The sequence below is a fragment of the Lactuca virosa genome, chromosome 8, assembly GCF_052849685.1.
Source record: "Lactuca virosa cultivar CGN04683 chromosome 8, Lactuca_virosa_CGN04683_v6, whole genome shotgun sequence".
NCBI classification, from domain to species: Eukaryota; Viridiplantae; Streptophyta; class Magnoliopsida; order Asterales; family Asteraceae; genus Lactuca; species Lactuca virosa.
In genome coordinates, this window is record NC_136433.1 from 291,613,912 (window position 1) to 291,633,339 (window position 19,428).

Genomic DNA, 19,428 nt, shown 5'->3' on the forward strand with positions numbered 1-19,428 from the left:
GGAAGAGGATGTAAATACAAGGATTTTATGGCATCTAAACCACCATGTCTATCCGGAAGCCCGACGCCGGTGCAAGTTATGGACTGGATCTCCGAAATGGAGACAATGTTTGAAAGTTGTGAATGCAGCAACAGGCAGAAGACCGCTCTTGCGATCCCTTTGTTGAAATCTGGCGTGTTGAGTTGGTGGAAGCTGTTAGCTGACTCTATGCCCAAGGGAGAAGCGAGCAAGATGTCTTGGGAAGACTTCATGGTGCAACTGAAACTGCAATACTGCTCCGAGCAGGACCTTCTGGAAATCAATAATGAGTTTCAGAATTTGAAGAAGGGAAAATTGAGCGTTACTGAATACGCTGCAAGTTTCACGGAGAAGATGAAGCTTATCCCATACCTAGTACCAACAGAACTTTCTAAGGTCAACAAGTTTGCCCTCGGACTACCAGCGGACTATGGTCCAATGGTTAAGCAAGCAACCACATTGAAAGCCGTCATCTGGGCTGCTAGAAATGTTGAGACCCAGATCAGGGAGAAGGGTCTGGAAAGGTCACAGGTTGGTGAGAAGAGGAAGTTCGACGGACCCTCGGGGTCCAACAAAAAGGGTAAATTATCGAAGTCTAGTTCGAGAGGAGGTGGAGGAGGCGAAGCGAAATGGTGCGACAAATGCAAGAAGAAGCATCAAGGGAAATGTGGCAGGGAAACTACATGCTTCAAATGTGGAAAGCCAGGGCACTATGCCAACGAATGCACCCTTACCAAAAAGTCTGTTATGGGTGTGGTGAGGAGGGGCACATCTCGAGGGATTGTCCAAAAAAGAAGGAGGCAGCAAAGCCCAACATTTCACCAAAGCCGAAGGCGAGAGCCTTCCAGATGACACTAGAAGCTGCCAAGGAAGAAGCTGATGTCGCTTCAGGTACCTTTTTTCGTAAACAATTTGCCTGCCCAAATTTTATTTGATTCGGGAGCCAACTACTCCTTTATATCGCATGAATTTGGTAGAAAACTAGCTTTGCCTGTTGATAGACTAGATAATGCTTTATTAGTCGAAGTTGCTAGTAGCAAGTTTATACCTGTTAGCCATCGTATGAAAAAAATCAAAATTGACCTGAATGGGAATAAGTTTCACGAGGAATTATTGCCTATCAAACTCGTGTTGGGAATGGATTGGCTTAGCGCCAATGATGCCGAAATATTGTGCAAGAAGAAGATTGTAAAAGTAAACCTGCCAGGGAAAGAGTCATTTGTGGTGTATGGGGACAAACGCAGAGTAAATTCTGGAATCATTTCGCTAATGAAAGCCAGAAAGTGTTTGGCCAAAGGATGTACATCATATTTGGCATTCGTGATCGATGCTAAGAAGGAGAAAAAGGAGATGCAGAGCATTCCTGTCGTGTGTGATTATCCGAAAGTATTTCCCGAAGATCTTCCCGGATTACCGCCTGATCGACAAGTAGAATTCTGTATTGACTTGTTACCAGGAACCATGCCAATAGCAAAAGCACCTTACCGACTAGCACCGACGGAGATGAAGGAGCTAATGATGCAACTTTAGGAGTTATTGTACAAAGGTTTCATAAGACCTAGTTCATCACCCTGGGGAGCTCCGGTGTTATTCGTAAAGAAGAAAGATGGAAGTATGAGAATGTGCATCGATTACAGAGAGCTGAACAAGGCAACAATAAAGAATAGATATCCGTTGCCGAGGATTGATGACCTGCTCGATCAGCTACAAGGTTCAAGTTATTTTTCAAAGATCGACCTAAGGTCATGATATCATCAGCTGAAGGTGAGAGAGCAGGATATCGAGAACACTGCATTCAGAACACGATATGGACACTACGAGTTTTTGGTTATGTTGTTTGGACTAACTAATGCTCCAGCAGCATTCATGGATTTAATGAACAGAGTTTGTAATCCGTTCCTTGATAAATCTGTGATAGTGTTCATAGATGACATTCTAATTTATTTGAAAAGCCAAGAGGAGCATGGCAGACACTTGCGAGAAGTGTTAGAAGTCTTGAAGAAGGAGAAGTTGTATGCTAAGTTCTCCAAATGTGATTTTTGGATTCGAGAAGTCCAATTCTTGGGTCACGTGGTCAACCAAGAAGGGATAATGGTTGATCCAGCAAAGATTGAAGTTGTGATGAAGTGGGAACAACAAAAAAGTCCCACGGAGATCCGAAGCTTTTTAGGATTAGCCGGATATTACCGAAGGTTTATCCAAGGCTTTTCTTCGATTGCTACTCCACTAACAGCTTTGACTCACAAAGGAGCTACTTATGCTTGGAGTGATAAGCACAAAGAAGCATTCGAGTTGCTAAAGAAGAAGCTATGTGAAGCACCGATTCTTTCTCTACCCGATGGAGCTGAAGACTTCGCTGTCTATAACGATGCGTCTGGTGTGGGATTGGGTTGTGTTTTGACCCAAAGAGAAAAGGTGATAGCATATGCGTCTCGACACCTGAAGGAGCATGAAAAGAACTAACCCACTCATGATTTGGAGCTGGCAGCGGTAGTTTTCGCTCTAAAGATATGGAGGCATTACCTCTATGGCACAAAGTGCAAACTTTTCACTGATCACAAGAGTCTCCAATATCTCTTTAGTCAGAAAGAATTGAATATGAGGCAGCGACGCTGGCTAGAACTACTTAAGGACTACGACTGTGAGATACTTTACCACCCCGGTGAAGCCAATGTTGTTGCTGATGCTCTCAGTCAGAAGGTCAATATGGAAAGAAAGAGGCCAAGAGCGTTGAGAATAGAAGTTGTCTCGACAATTATGGAGAGTATAAAGAAAGCTCAAGAGGAAGCTTCTAAAAAGAATGACCGAAAGGAGGAACGTTTGGGCAAAACGTTAGTGTTTGGTACAAACGGTCATGGACTAAAGGTATCCCAAGATCGTATTTGGATACCTAAGTCAGGAGGAATAAGAGATCTTCTAATGGAAGAAGCTCACAAAACGATGTACTCAATTCATCCTGGCAGTACTAAAATGTATAGGGACCTAAAACCCTATTACTGGTGGCCGACGATGAAGCTCGACATTGCGAAGTATGTGACGGAGTGTGTGACCTGTGCGAGAGTCAAAGCACAACATCAGAAACCATACTGGAGTTTAGAACCTTTACCTGTGCCTATGGGTAAATGGGAAGACATTGCTATGGATTTTGTCACTAAACTACCCAGGACAAAGAATGGTCACGACATGATTTGGGTGGTCGTTGATCGATTCACTAAGAGTGCGCATTTCATAGCAGCGAAGGAGAAATGGTCTATGGATAAGCTTGCGAATTCTTACGTAAAGGAAATTGTGAGGCTTCACGGTGTTCCGTTAATGATTGTATCAAATTGTGACAGCCGTTTCACCTCAAGATTTTGGAGAAGTCTACAAGAGGAATTGGGTACCAAGTTGTGTTTGAGTACAGCTTACCACCCACAGACTGATGGTCAGAGCGAAAGAGCGATACAAACACTTAAAGATATGCTGAGAGCATGTACCCTGGAATTCCAAGGTAACTGGAATGAACATTTACCTTTGGTAGAACTTTCCTACAATAATAGTTTCCACTCGAGCATAAAGATGGCACCTTATCAAGCCTTGTACGGACAAAAGTGTCGTACGCCGTCTTGTTGGCTTGAGGCTGGGGAAAAGCAGTTTATGGGACCGGAGATAGTCCATCAAACTGCTGAAAAGTTGAAAATAATCAGGGAAAGAATGTTAGCAGCTCAGGATCGTCAAAAGAGCTATGCTGACAACAAGCGAAGACCGATGACTTTTGAAGTTGGAGATTCAGTTTTGCTTAAAGTCTCACCATGGAAGGGACTTATAAGATTTGGTAAAAGGGGAAAGTTAAGTCCAAGGTTTATTGGACCGTTTAAAGTTCTTCAGAGGATTGGGAACCAAGCTTACAAGCTCGAACTACCCGAAGAACTGAATGGAATTCATAACACTTTCCATGTGTGTTATTTGAGGAAGTTCACGGGAGAAGTTCCCGATATAATTCCAATTTCTGAGTTAAGAACTGATGAGAACAAAAGGTTAATTGAAGAACCGAAGACAATCGTTGACCGAAAGACTAAGAAGTTACGACGCAAGATGGTCGAATTAGTGCTTGTCCGATGGAAACATACGAATGGGCCAAATCTCACCTGGGAAACGGAGAATGACATGATGAGTCGCTATCCGCATTTGTTCATGGATGTGTGATTCCGGGGACGGAATCATTCTAAGGTGGGGAGAATTGTAACACCCGTGTTTCTGGGCTAGGCATTAATGTTGTTGTAATAGTCTAGGTTAACCCTTGTAACTCATTTTGAAATAATAGAAGTGTATTAATTGAGTATTATGTGTTTTGTGTTTAATTGTGTGTCTTAATTGAATTAAGAATAAAAATAAGCGTCAAAATGAAATGTTAGATAAAGCTGATATCTATGGATAATGTTGTACTAGTCGTGACGAGGTTTCCGAATATATAAAGAATGCTGAAATCCGAGTTATAACGAAGAAGTTATGACCTGTCGAAGTTTCGCGACGGAACAGGCACGACGCTGAAGGACGTAAAATACGGATTTAAGATAGAGCGATATCTAGCCTTAGTAATCTAAACGAAAGTCGTAGAATACATTAAACCGAGAGCGTGCATAAAAAGATCGTCCAAATCTAACTTCGTATGATGAAGTTATGATTTTTCTAAGTTTCGACTTAGCAGTATGCAGCCCGAATACTCGATTTGAGATCGAGCGGTTTTTAGCCGAGACAATCTAAACGAGAATCGAAGATCTCGTTATTATTACTGCAACGATAAAAAGACAGACGAAAACGGACGTCGGATGAAGAAGTTATGAATTTATAACGGAGTTTTCCTGTCCCGGCCTACTAAAAATAAATAATAAAAATAAAATCAAAATCAGCCGATGGAGTCCAAACGAAAGTTGTAGAGCGTAGTCTCACCTACGCGTGGATATAAATAACGTCGAAAACGGAGTTTGTATGAGGAAGATATGAATTTTAGAAGTTTTATAAATAATTAAAATATATATTTAATTACGAATTCCGGATAATATTCGAAGGAGTCACTGATCTTATCCGAACTACGCCCAGCGTACCTCGGTGCATGAACCGCCTCGGACTCGAGTGCCCCGAATACGTAAGCAGTGACGTTTCAGAAGCATTACGCCCCGCGTAGCTGAGCATTACGCTCAGCGTAATGTGAGGGTTCAGGCCCTATAAAAGGGTGTGAGGGCAGCCGGCCTTTTTGCTCCTTTTCTCTTCTCTCTCTCCCGTTTTGCCTCATTTTGCGTGCAAGAAATATCCCGAAGTCCCGGTATTAATCCCGAGCCCCGAAGCAAGTCCCAAAGCCCCGAAGATCCCGAGAAATGCAATTCCCGAGCCGAAGCTCTGCCCGCGAGAAGCCCGGTTTTTGTGAAGATCTTCCAGATCTACCGAAGAATACTACTTCTACAAGTCGTAGTGTTGTCCGATCATCTTCTGATCAAGTGAGTGTGTAGTCACTTTCTTCTAACGCATAATTATGAAGTATTTTATACGAAATACGTGTTATGTGTATATTTTGTTGTTATATGTGTGAATGTATATTCACTTTCTTCTATCTCACAGATATGATTTATTCTCTATGAAATACGTGTTATGTTTATGTGTCTCATCTGTTGTTTGGAATATGTATTGAATGAGAATGCTATACAGGTTTTAAACTATGTATAAAAATATATATTTTTATCTACTAATATGTTGGGTAGAACATGGGTAGATAGTTGATGTGTGATAAACAGATGAGAGGCCTCGATGTTGTTGTTGATCTAGTCATCTAGCAGAGTATGGATGACGACCACAGAGTCTTTCTAGACAGTCCAGTGGAACGCTAGCAGGCTCATAACCTGTAGGCGTTGTGAAGGATGTGTTCACCGGTGTACTCTATCCCCCTCATGGTTGCCTTTAGGACATCTATTGTTAAGGAAACCCCTTTGCAGTAATGTCCATCCCGATGAAAATCCTAGATTAGGTCCCTTGAGATAGATGTTGTTTCAGGGACGTAAAGTGAGGATAATGGGAATGGGTAATCGGGTTATTGTTGGTTGGTAAAAGTAAATATAATTATTTATTGCGGGTTGAAAACCCTATATGCTCACCAGGCTCCCAAGCATGACCCACTCAGTTTATTTGTATTACAGGTAGTGGCGCGAGGGCATAAGATGGATGAATCATCAAGTTATTTTGTTTATTATACCAGGTAGTGGCGCGAGGGCATAAGATGGAGAGGGTTGCAGGTTCAGATGGAACGTGCAGGGAATTCATGACCCTTTTATATGGTATGTATCATGGGGTTTATATGGATTACGGGTCAATCATATGGTCTCAACTAGTTCAAATTATAAGCTCTTCTTCAAGGCACTCTGAAATTTCGTGTGCTCAATTTTGGACTATCATCACTCATTGGGCGATGGAAAAGTTTAATGTTCCAACAATGGCGGATTCACTCAAGTCATCGATTGCTACCTTCCACACGACGAGGATCCTTGTCTCAGATCCCTCCAAGTTTATCTTCATTGGCTCAATTCCGGAGTCAATGTATAGATGTGTTTCCCTTGAAAGCAACGTTATCAATGAGTACAAGAAACTAACCCCTTCAGGGCCACGACAGCTTACTCCAGAGATGCAAAGCTCGCTAGAAGCTGCAGACAAACCAGTCAAACTAGGGAAGAAGCCTGATAAAAAAGGGGAAAAGGACGGTCAATCCTCCAAAGTTTCTACTCCTAAGAAACGCAAGTCTGAACAAGCAGCGCCTACTGCTCTAAATAAATGAAAGACCAAGATGAAAGCTCACAGACAGAAGTCTCCTTCCCCATCTTCCAGTGACTCTGAGTATGTTCCTTCTGACCCATAGCCTAAACCTGAGTCAACTGACGACGACGCTAGTCGAACCGAAAGTCCACCTAGAGGTAATTCGCCTCCATCCTCACCAACTAAGGACAGTAACCGAAACCCACCTCCTCTTTCTCTTCCACATTCGGTTCCTATTACTATCGCTCCCTGTCCTCCACCTATCTCATCTACCACTGCTACCTCAATCCCAATTCCAACCCCACTGTTCACTACAGTTACTACCACTACTACTCATCCAACCGAACCTAATGTTCGTGTCAACGTATCTGATACGGGGGCATCTACTTTTGGTTCTTATCCTCCTATTACCTCCGCACCTTTATCCCCACCTCCATCACATGAATCCGAACCTGTTCTTAGCGGGGAAGACGTGGAATTCGACTCTGTTTACTTCAGTCCTTATCGAGTACAGAGTGATGACGATGATGAAGCTCCTGTGACCAAAAAGCATCTCAAGGCCATGAATGACAAACTTGACCAACTGCTCTCTACCTCTTCTGCCAGTGCATATTCTGAAGCAGCACTCAAGGCTCTGTTCGCATCCGTTGTCAAAGAGCATGACACTTCCATATCCAATGTTGTTAAAGCCATTGAAGCCTCAACCTCCACCTGTCAGAAAGCTTCACTTGCAGTTGAAGCTTCCACCAAGGATTGCAAGCAGGCGACCGCAAATGTCGAAAAACTAGTTTCGGATGCACAGCTATTTCTTGATTCTCTTCAAGCTGCCGCCCAGAAGAATTCTCAAAAAGTGACCGCTTCGGTTGATAATCTTACGCGTTTACTGGAGGCCGAAAAGATACATTTTGAGGAAGCTCGCAAATCAATTCAGGCTGCTAACAAAGAGCTTCACACTTCAGTTGATGCTCGTCTCACACAACTTGAAGCTGAGCTTGTTGTGGAAAACAAGGTTATGGATGAGCTGGATAAACGCACTTCTCAGCTTAAAATTCAGAATCTCAAGCTCAAAACTGCCACCAAGGAGATTGAAGACTTAAAAACTGAGCGTGAAATAATTAAAAGTTCGGTTGGTGATGTCCATTCCATTCTCCTACACCTCCTGGACGCCCATGACTCCATTCTTACCATCTCAATTCGACGCCACTTGGCTGAGAAGTTGAGACCTGCTCTGGATGCTTTGAGTAGAATTGAGGGTGTTCCGGAGTCTGTTGTCCCTCCGAAACAAGGGGGAGATAATGTTACTCAGGGCAAGGGCCAACCTCATCCACCTCCAAAACTGAAAGTCACTACTGAGCCGAAGGGTAATGAAGCTTCGGGCAGTATGAAGGATAAGCGAAAGAAGAAAATTGGTGATGATGATGTGGATGAAAACGACGATGACGCTGATACAGAAGGAAATGATTCTAAAACTGAAAGTCTGAAAGTCAAGCCTAGTGATCAAGAGATTCGGTAGAAGATTCAACTTCTTGATAAGGAGATGAAAGCAAACGAAATGCTAGAGCAAAGGAAGTCTATGTTTCCTGAATGGACTATCGATTCGCTTCAGAGAGAGGTAATCGATGCACCGAGCACTCATTGGCTCGAACCAGTTCTTTCTTCCGGGCTTGAGAACTCCAAGGACTCACAGTTTGACATGCCAATCACCCGAAAGGCATTCATTTTTCACTGTTTTGAGTCAATGGCTGGCATTCCTTCCCCAGACCCGAAGGTTGATCGGGATTTGCTTGAGTATTATCTTAAGTTTGCTCAGCCGCAATACCTGACCTGGAGTAATCAGAAAATCACAACGGTCAAGGTGTTGAAACTCACTTCAGCAGGGAAATTTATCAACATCAAATTCAAAGTTACCCGAGGTTCTGATAGCTCGGTTCATATGATTTCCCTGGCTGATCTGCCGAACCTGAATCCTCATGATTGGATACTCCTAAACAATATTTTGCTGACCAATCAAAAGGAGTATCAGCCTATTATTGATCACATCAAGCGAATGCTCATGTGCTATATTCATGAAGTCGCAAAGATGGATCAGGAAATCGCTTCTGCCATACATAAGAAGACCACTATGAAGCCGATAGGGAGGGCAAACGATGTCAACGTGATGGTTAAGGGAAAAATTGACCCCAAGTTTCATACTGTTATGTTCAATAGGGGCGAAGGTCAAAAATTCATGTTCGCTCTTATTGACAAACACCTATTCTCCACCGCCTGCTTGGAGCATATTTTGGATATTATACATGGGTGTAATCTGAACAGCGAATCCGATAAAAAGATGTTTACTGATATGCTTCGATGGTATATTTTGTTTCGTCAAACTCTTCTTGCTATCATCCCCAGGCTGTTCAAGATTGTGAGGAAGACTAAAGTTACTCAACCGAAGTAGTCTCTCGCCTCTATTGACGCAAAGGGGGAGATTGTTGGGTTTAAGTGTTGCGTCTTTGGGCTCGTTTAATAGTCCATTTTGTTTACCCGGTTTGGGCCTCTCCAACCGTGGATTATCATTAGGGTTAGATTATATATAATGCATGCATGTATAGCTTTAAGGTTATCGTTCTCATTAATAGCTTTTGCATTGTAACCCTAGCACATCTCTACAGTCGAAGTTCTTCATCGAGCTCTTCTGAGGTGTGAGATATTAATCATTCGACACCATTTGATCCATTCTTGTGTTCTGTACTTGATTAATATTGTTTTTCTATTTAGAATCTATCGATCTATAGCGCATTATTCTCATCAGGATTGTAGAGTCATTTTTACTTATCTTTCATCAAAGCAGGAAATATAGGATTTCCTGGAGGAACAGGTGAACTTTTCTAAAAGAACTTACAACTTACTACAACTTTATTACAACTTACATTACATCACTAAAATCTTATGAACTCACCAGCTTAAATGCTGATCTACTCTTTCAAAATAACTTGTATTCTCAGGAGAGCAGTAGACAGGTACGCGCTCTGGGATTCAGAAGATGGAGCATAATAGCTTCATGTCTTATTTTTGTTATTTACTTTGTAGTCTATGTTATGTGAATCACATACTTTGTAAACACTTTCTTTCTAATGAAATGGTTGTTTATTACTTTGATTACTATGATTTATGACTTGTGATACTAAACATGATGTCCTCCACCCCCGAATGTTTCCGCCGTTCCGGTTTTGGGGTGTGACACAACTCGTCAACTAGGTTACCTAAATTACGCGGCCCATATGATCTCTACTCGACGAGTTTCGGGCTTCCAACTCGTCGAGTTGCCGTTATAAATTGAAAAATTAATTAATTAAATACATACCAGGAACCAGGCGTTACAATTCTCCCTCACTTGTCTCAGACTTTGTCCTCGAAGTCTGTTGCCTCAAATAAATCTCGATAATGCTCCCTTATCTCCTCCTCTGCCTCCCAAGTCAATTTCAAGCCCTTACAGTGCTGTCACTGCACCTTCACCAACTCTACCCTCTTGTTCCTCAGATCCTTCGTCTTCCTGTCGAGGATGGCTACTGGTCTCTCGATGTAATTCAGGTGGTCGTCCACCTAAATATCCTCCAAAGGAAATACGCGGAATCATCCACTAAGCACTTTTGCAGCTGGAAGACATGAAAAGTACTGTGGATTCGACTAAGCCTGGCGGGCAGATCCAAACGATAAGCTACACGGCCCACCCGATCCAAAACTCTAAAAGGACCGATGTACCTGGGCCCCAAGTTGGCCCTCTTCCTGAACCGAATGACACCCTTCCAGGGTGACACCTTCAGGAGAACCATATCTCCCACCTGAAACTCTAGGTCCGATCGGCGCCTGTCAGCATAGCTTTTCTGCCGACTCTGAGCAGTCTGCAGCTTGCTCCGAACCTGTTGGATCTTCTCTGTGGTCTGGAGTACCACCTCAGTACTCCTCATGACTCTCTGGATGACCTCGCCCCAACAAATTGGGGTCCTACACTTCCTCCCGTAGAGCATCTCGAAGGGAGGTCGATCTATGCTGGCGTGATAATTGTTGTTATACGAAAATTCTGCTAACGAAAGATACTTATCCCAACTGCCACTGAAATCCAATACACATGCGCCCAGCATGTCCTCAAGAGTCTGGATCATCCTCTCACTCTACCCATCCTTCTGAGGGTGAAAATGTGTGTTGGAGTGAATACGAGTGCCCATCTAGTCATGAAACCGCTTCCAAAATCTAGAAGTGAAGCGAACATCTCGGTTTGACACAACCGAAATCGGCACTCCATGACGTGCCACCACCTCGCGGACATAGATCTCAGATAGCTTCTCAGCCGATATACTCTCCTGGGTCGGGATGAAATGAGCACTCTTGGTCAACCGATCCACGATGACCCAAACCGAATGCACTCACGTGCGGTCCTGGGAAGTTTCGTGATGAAATCCATGGTGATGTCTTCCCATTTCCACACGGGAATCTCCAACGGCTGCGTCTTTCCGAGAGGTCGTTAGTGCTCGGCCTTGACTTTCCTACAAGTCAAGCATCGCTCCACGTACCAAGCTATGTCCCGCTTCATGCAGGGCCACCAATAGTCAGGGCGAAGATCCCAATACATCTTCGTCGCCCCGGGATGAATGGAGAACCTAGACTTGTGGTACTCATCCATCAGAACCTATTGCACACCGCCCCAGTAAGGAATCCAGACCCTCCGATGCATGTTCAACAACCCACGACTGTCATAATCGAATGAGGCCACCTGGCCTATGATCCGCTCACACTTCTGGCGCTCCTCCTTCATACCCTCGACCTGGGCCTCCCGAATCCGTTTTAGCAAAGGAGTAATCACTGTCATCCTTAGGAATATGTCTCGAATCGGAGCCGTAACCTCCTTGTGGCTAAGAGCATCGGCCACCACATTGGCCTTCCCCGGGTGATAAAGGATCTCACAGTCGTAATCCTTCACCACATCCGATAAAGTCAGAATCGGTGCCTCGCACAACCGCTGTCTGAGAGTCTCGAAAGTTGCCTGCTTCTCAGGCCCCCAGCGGAATGTCACCGACTTCTTCGTCAGTCGGGTCAAGGGAACAACAATCTTGGAGAAATCCTGTATGAATCTTCGATAATAACCCGCCAGACCAAGAAAACTCCGAATCTCAGATGGAGACCTCGGAACCTCCCACTGCATCAGGGCCTCTATCTTGGCCAGATCGACCAAAATACCCTTCTGGTTGACAAGGTGCCCCAGAAACTGCACCTCGTGCAACCAGAACTCACACTTGGAGAACTTTGTGAAAAGTCTATCCCTCCTAAGTGTCTCCAGCACCTCCCTCAGGTGCTCCTTATGCTGCTCTTGAGTCTTGGAATAAACCAAGATGTCATCGATAAAAATTATCACAGACCGATCTAGTATTGGTCTGCACACGCGGTTCATGAGGTCCATGAACGTGGCAGGAGCATTAGTGAGCCCAAACGACATCACCACGAACTCATAGTGACCATAGCGAGTCTGAAAGGCTGTCTTCTGCACATCGTCGTCCCTGACTCGCATCTGGTGATAACCCGATCGCAGATCAATCTTAGAGAACCAAGATGCACCCTGAAGCTGGTCAAATAAATCGTCAATCCTCGAGAGGGGATAGCGGTTCTTCACCATTACCTTATTCAACTCCCGGTAATCTATACACATCCGATGTGACCCGTCCTTCTTCTTCACAAATAGAATCGGGGCTCCCCATGGCGAACTGCTTGGCCTGATAAATCCCTTGTCTAACAACTCCTGCAGCTGTGTAGACAACTCATGCATCTCAGGAGGAGCCAACTAATATGGTTCCTTGGCTATCGGAGCCGCACCAGGAACTTGGTCAATCCTGAACTCCACCTACCTCTCCGGAAGTACTCCAGGCAAATCCTCTGGGAACACGTTCGGGTACTCCTGTACGATCGGTACTTCATCTACAGTTGCCTTACCCTTATCCCGGGTATCCATGACTTAGGCGACATAACATGCGCAACCCTGTTGTAGGTAGCGTCTCGCCCTCGCTGCTGAACACAAAGTCGGTCCACACTGCGACCTCTCGCCCTGAATCACCAAACCTCCCCCACTTGGGGTCCGAACTCGAACAAGATGTTGCTCGCAGTCGATCACTGCCCCATCGGGGCTCAACCAGTCTTATACCCACGATAACCTTATTCCCTCGCAGGGTAATAGGGATTAAATCCATAGAATACTGCTCATCGAACAACTGCAGTGTACATCCCCGATGAACCCTCGCAACCCGTACGGTCCTATCATCCGCAATCTCTACATCAAGAGGACAGTCTAGCTCCCCTGGAGCTCCAAAAAATCGCTTGCTAAGCGCGAGAAATATAAAGGATCGGGTAGCCCCCGAATCGAACAATACCAGAGCAGATATACCGTTCACTAAGAACAATCCTATAAGAAAACAAATATACATAAGCGACAAATCAATATAAATACAGAGATAAGGACAAGATACATACCCGTCACAACATCAGGAGATGCATGTGCCTCCTCTGCTGTCAGCTGAAAGGCCTTGCTCTTCGCCACAGGCGCCTCCGTCCGGCCCTGTCGGCCATCGGTAATCCTCAGTGTGGCAGGAGCGGGTGTCGCCACCTGTCCTGCTGCTGCTAAACTCAGGCACTAGGACCTCTTATGTCCCCTCTGATTGCACTGGAAGCAAATCAGAGCTGATAATGTGGTGGTGGTGGTGGTAGCAGTACAATCCCTGCTGACATGACTAGTTCGGCTGCACTTAATGCAGCCCGAACTACCCGCCCTGCACGTCTCCTCGTGCATATTGCCGCACTTGCCACAACGGCTGCGACCCTGTTCGCTCCTCGATCTGTGATTTGATACCTTGGGCTTTTTTCCCGAACTCCCTGTCTGAACCCGATCTGGTTTCCTCTTCCTATCCATCTCCAAATCCAGCTCCCTCTCCTGAGCTCTCGCTATCATATCCTCCAGTATCTTGCAGCTGGATCGGCTCACAAACTGCCGAATATCGCTCCTCAACATCTCATGGTACCGGGACTTTTTCATCTCCTCGCCTGCCACATACTGCAGAACAAGAAGGGCCCTCTCCCTGAACATGGCGGTGATCTCGGCCACCGTCGCAGTCATCTGCTGGAGATCCTGGAACTCCCACACAAGCTGTTGCACCTCTATCATAGGTGCGAACTCGGCCCTGAACCTAGTCGAGAAATTACTCCATGTCATCGCATCGATAGCGGCATCATCTCCAATGGCTCGTCCAACCTCCTCCTACCAATGTCGCGCCCTGTCCTTCAGGAGGAAGGAACCAAGTCGGACCTTGTCCCCCTCGGGACAACGGCTGGTGCGAAAGGCGTTGGCGACATCCGCCAACCACCTGCTGCTAGCAATGTCGTCCCTAGCCCCATGGTAGTTTGGAGCCCCACAAGCTCGGAACTCCCTGAATGTCATCGTGTGTGCCCCCATCATGGCCGCCATCTCAGTGCGGAATCCACCCAGCCTCTCATCAAGAATCTCGAACATGCCCTCCTTGACCGTACCGAAGATCACAGGAGTCTGGTCAATGATATTGCACGTGACCTCAGATGAAATAAACTGCCTCATCTGATCATCGACCTACCCGGATCCAGAGCCCAAGCCTGATCCCTCGCCTACGCCAGAACTGCCAACTGGTCTAGTGTGTAGCGTCACTATACTGAAAATACACCATAACAAACATCAGAATACTCATCATAACTCGAGGGATATCACACACTACAAGTTCCTTGGGTTCATCCCAGCCTTCCTTGATTCGAGTACGGATCCTCTGCTTTCAGTAGTACGGTCCTATACTACCTTCCACATCTATCCGTACTTTCCTCAAGAACTGCCTTGACTCCACCAAGTCTCTTTCACTACTACTTCTTTATGCGCTAATCTCATCCTAGGTTTGCCCTAGGGTAATATCCAACCCACTCTCTGCCATCAGCTGCATAAGAAGTCTCTGCTACCCTTCCCTAACTAGCTCACGAATACCATTACATATTACTAAGACCAAATAATTCTTCGAATGAGAGGTCTCTCCCTACAACGGTTGGACTCGGACAAGAGCTGCGAAATAAGGCTAAACCTAACCTTCTGAAATTATTTAGTCCTCATAATATGTAACTTAGCGTATTCATTTACTAGTTAGTTAAAGATAACTAGAACTCCTAAAAGCACAAAGCAAGCAGCATTCGAGCATTGAGTAAACAAAACCAAGCATATCCTAATCAGGCCATCATGTTACTGACTAATCAGTACTAGCATGCAGTTCTATAAGCTCATACAGTAGGCATACAAGGCATCCTTCCTATATCCTTAGCCCTAATCTAGCATTCGGTTCACATATTCACAATTCATATAATAACATAAACGTGTATGTGTAATTTGGGAGAACTTACTTGAGCTCGGCTGATTGCATGCACCACACCCTTTTCTCTTTGCAAAATCCTTTTTATAAAAATGGTTTTCTTTTGAATATTTTCATACCAAGTCCTTAATTTGAGTTCAGACACACCCAGGAGTGTGCCCGAATCCCTTAAACCAAGGCTTTGATACCAACTTGCAACATCCCAAAAATCATGACCAAAATTTCATTTTTAATTATTAAATAAAACCGTAGTTTTCAAAATCATCTCATCAAAACATAAATCTTAGTATCTCAAAACATCATGAATGGTATATCAATTAAAAACATTTGTCAAATATATCATAGTAAACATCCCAGGCTAAAGCATCATGGTGTGTGCAATGAAGTCATCCCGAGCTCTTCCCTTTGCTACCAGAAGTACCTGAAACCAAAACTGAAAACTGTAAGCACGAAGCTTAGTGAGTCTCCCCAAACTACCATATACCATACACATAATCACATAATCACATATAAACATATCGTGGGCTCCGCCCCTTCATCGGGCCCTGCCCAACACCGGATAGTGTCCGGCATCGTGCCCCGCCCAGCATCGAGCAAAGCTCGGTATACATATAAGCATATAAACAAATACACGAAAATAATCACATAACATAAACATATAAACATTCCTCGGGCCCCGCGCGGCATCAGACCGAAATCTGGAAGCATACAAACATTCCTCGGGCATTGCCTGGCATTGGACCGTAATCCGGAACATACAAATACCGACACATGCAAGAATCACGAAGACATCAAGCATACAAACATTCCTCGGGCACCGCCCAGCATCGGATCGAAATCCGGAAAACATATAAACCTATATTGGGCACTGTCCGGCATCGGACCTTAGTCCACAACATACTAACATACATATACGGGCCGGACTTGGTGCCTTCAACCCGTTCATACAGGAGGAAAACTCACCTCTAATTTCGAATGATAGCTGAAACGTCTCTGACTCGGAATCAGCTCTACACACTCCCTGAATCAAAACAACCCCTTAGATACCATTTATACTCATACCTTTAGGGTCAACTATGGTCAATGTCAAAGTCAAGGTCAAGTCAAAGTCAACGCTCCGAGTTGACTCAACTCGTCGATTTTTCCCTTCAACTCGTCGAGTTCCTATGAATCATAGAATCGTGAAATCGCGATCCAACTCGTCGAGTTTTCCTCCAACTCGCCGAGTTCTCTTTTTTAATAGAATCAGGACAGTTCGACCCAACTCGTCGAGTTCCTCTATGAACTCGTCGAGTTCTTCAGTTAGTTAGCCCTTGTTAATGTATTAAGTCACCATTATTCAAACTAGAGCCCTATCTTTTGGATCTAAGCTGGAAATACATCTAGAAGGGTAAAGTTTCCAACTTTACCCGTTAAGAACCTCTCCCCAAGGTAAAAATTCAAACCCTAACCCAAAATGATATAAATCTGAAATCAAAAGTCATCAAAACTTCAAGATAGACCATGAGGTCATAGATCTGGACACTAGGGACTAAATGATCACGTAAAGTCTTAAACTTTATCCACATGCATGGCCGTAAAAGCTTCAAAAGATCAAAATGATGGTCTAGAGGTTGCATGGGGCTCCCATGGCCATAAAGTTGGCACCTTTATGCCATGAAAACACCTCAAGACCCTAGATCTGAAGTGTTATCCACTTGGGACATCCAAGTCCCAAGAATCATCTCATTTGGACCAAAAAAAGCAATATAATCCCAAAAATGAGATATAAACAACTACAAAGCAAGGTTCAAGCTTTATACCAGAAAAATGTCGTGAATGAGGCAAGAGTTCTAGATCTACAAACTCCTTATTGTGTCCTCAAGTTTTTCCTTCTTCCAATGGCTTTAATACACACACTAAAACACTTAGAATGGCTCACAAACACTCACAATAGCATTAGGGTTTCGAGATTTAGGATTTGGGACTCGGAGGCTGGAAATGAGGCCAACATGAAAGGTTTAAGGTATTTAAACATGGTGCAAACCCCGAAAATTAGGGTTTCACATCTGTCATCCTACTCGTCGAGTTGAGGCATCCCAACTCGTCGAGTAGGTTACCTAAATTACGCGGCCCATATGATCTCTACTCGATGAGTTTGGGGCTTCCAACTCGTCGAGTTGCTATTATAAATTGAATAATTAATAAATTAAATACATACCAGGAACCAGGCGTTACAGTACGAGGTCTCGCACCCCTATCCAAACGTCGCAGTACGCTAAGCATACACCCATTACGCACGGCGTAATACCGTTCGCATCATTATGTGGTACGCCCCGCATACTAGGGTTTCCCTTCAAACCCTAATATATTTCGAATGCCATAACTTTTTTGATAGAGCTCTGATTCCGACGATCCTTATATCCATAAAAGGTAATGAGAAGCTCTACACTTTAATCAACCCATACTTGCCACAAAGTTTCCCGAACGAAAATCCAATTACAATAAAAGCCTGCTGCCATTTTACCCAGAATACCCCTTGGTTCCAAAACCAAATATGGATGCCCGAATCCTCCACATTTCATCACCAACACCCAAATGGGTAACGATTTTGAACAAGGCATTACAAGGTAGATGTTAAAAAATGATGAATTTATATATTTTTATTTTTTTTCAATAGAATATAATCTCTAAAAACGTTTTTACAAATGATGTGCATATGATGCACATGTTACCTTTTTTTCAAATATCAATATGGAAATAGGTTAAAAATGATAAATTTACATATTTTTATTTTTTTTTTGATAAAAAATAAGCTCTAAAACAATGTTTGAAAAAATATTTTTAATGATCCTAAAAAAATTAGTGATACTAACGGATCCACACTATATATATATATATATATATATATATATATATATATATATATATATATATATATATATATATATATATATATATATATATATTATAGTTTCAATGTTATTTATTTAGTCAGTCGTATACTACACGAGTTATAATACCTCTCTCTCTCTCTCTCTTTCTATCTCTCTCTCTCTCTCTCTCTCTCTCTCTCTCTCTCTATATATATATATATATATATATATATATATATATATATATATATATATATATAGGGTTGAGTAATTGTGTGAACCAAAAGATTTGTAAGAATATGCGAACTCATAATCAACTCATCATTTTTTCAACACCAAAAACATCAATCTTCTCCAAATGGTGCGTCTAAGCCATATAGAGGCTCAAAAAAAGATTTGATAATTTTTTTATTTATTTTTGAAATTTGTATGTATGCACAATCAGCAGTTTATGGACTGCTGATGAACATAATCAGTAGTCATAAGGACTGTGAATATGCACAATCAGTACCTATATGGATTGCTGATGAACAATCAGCAGTTCATATGACTGCTGATTGTGCTCATCAGCAGTCCATATGACTGCTGATTGTGCTCATCAACAGTCCGTACAATTGTTGATTGTGCTCACCGATAATAATAATAATAATAAAACATTTGTCAAATCTTTTTTAAGCCTAGATATGGCTTAGACGCACTATTCGGAGAAGATTTGTGTTTTTGGTGTTGAAAAGTGATGAGTTGATTACGAGTTCACAAGTTTTCACAAATCTTTTGATTCTCAAAAGAACCTGGCTCTCTCTCTCTCTCTCTCTCTCTCTATATATATATATATATATATATATATATATATATATATATATATATATATATATATATATATATATATATATATATATATTATATATATATATATATATATATATATATATATAGAGAGAGAGAGAGAGAGCTAGGTTCACGTATTCTAAGTAATTATTTTGTGGATGTAAGTGTATTGTTGACCAATCAAAATTTAAAATAAAAATAAATAATTAAATAAATAAATAAGGGTAATTAGGTAATTTTATAAACAACTTCCCCAAATACTCCTTATAATTATGCTAGTTGATTTTTAACCTAACTTATCCCCTTTTTATATACCACCGACGTCATTTTGAAAACCCCCCATAGGATTTTGTATCACCGGTTGAAGCTTCAAGATAAAGATCGAAAGTGAACAAGATCAACATTGTACATAGTCTCATTTCTATTATAAGAAGGAATAAGAAGATCCGCCATTATAGCCTCTTCGAGCGGCATCCCATTTCGGTTCTCAAGTTCATTAACCAAAGTTGGTGCCACGTTACAAGAAACGCAATCGTTTTCTTGTGGGATTA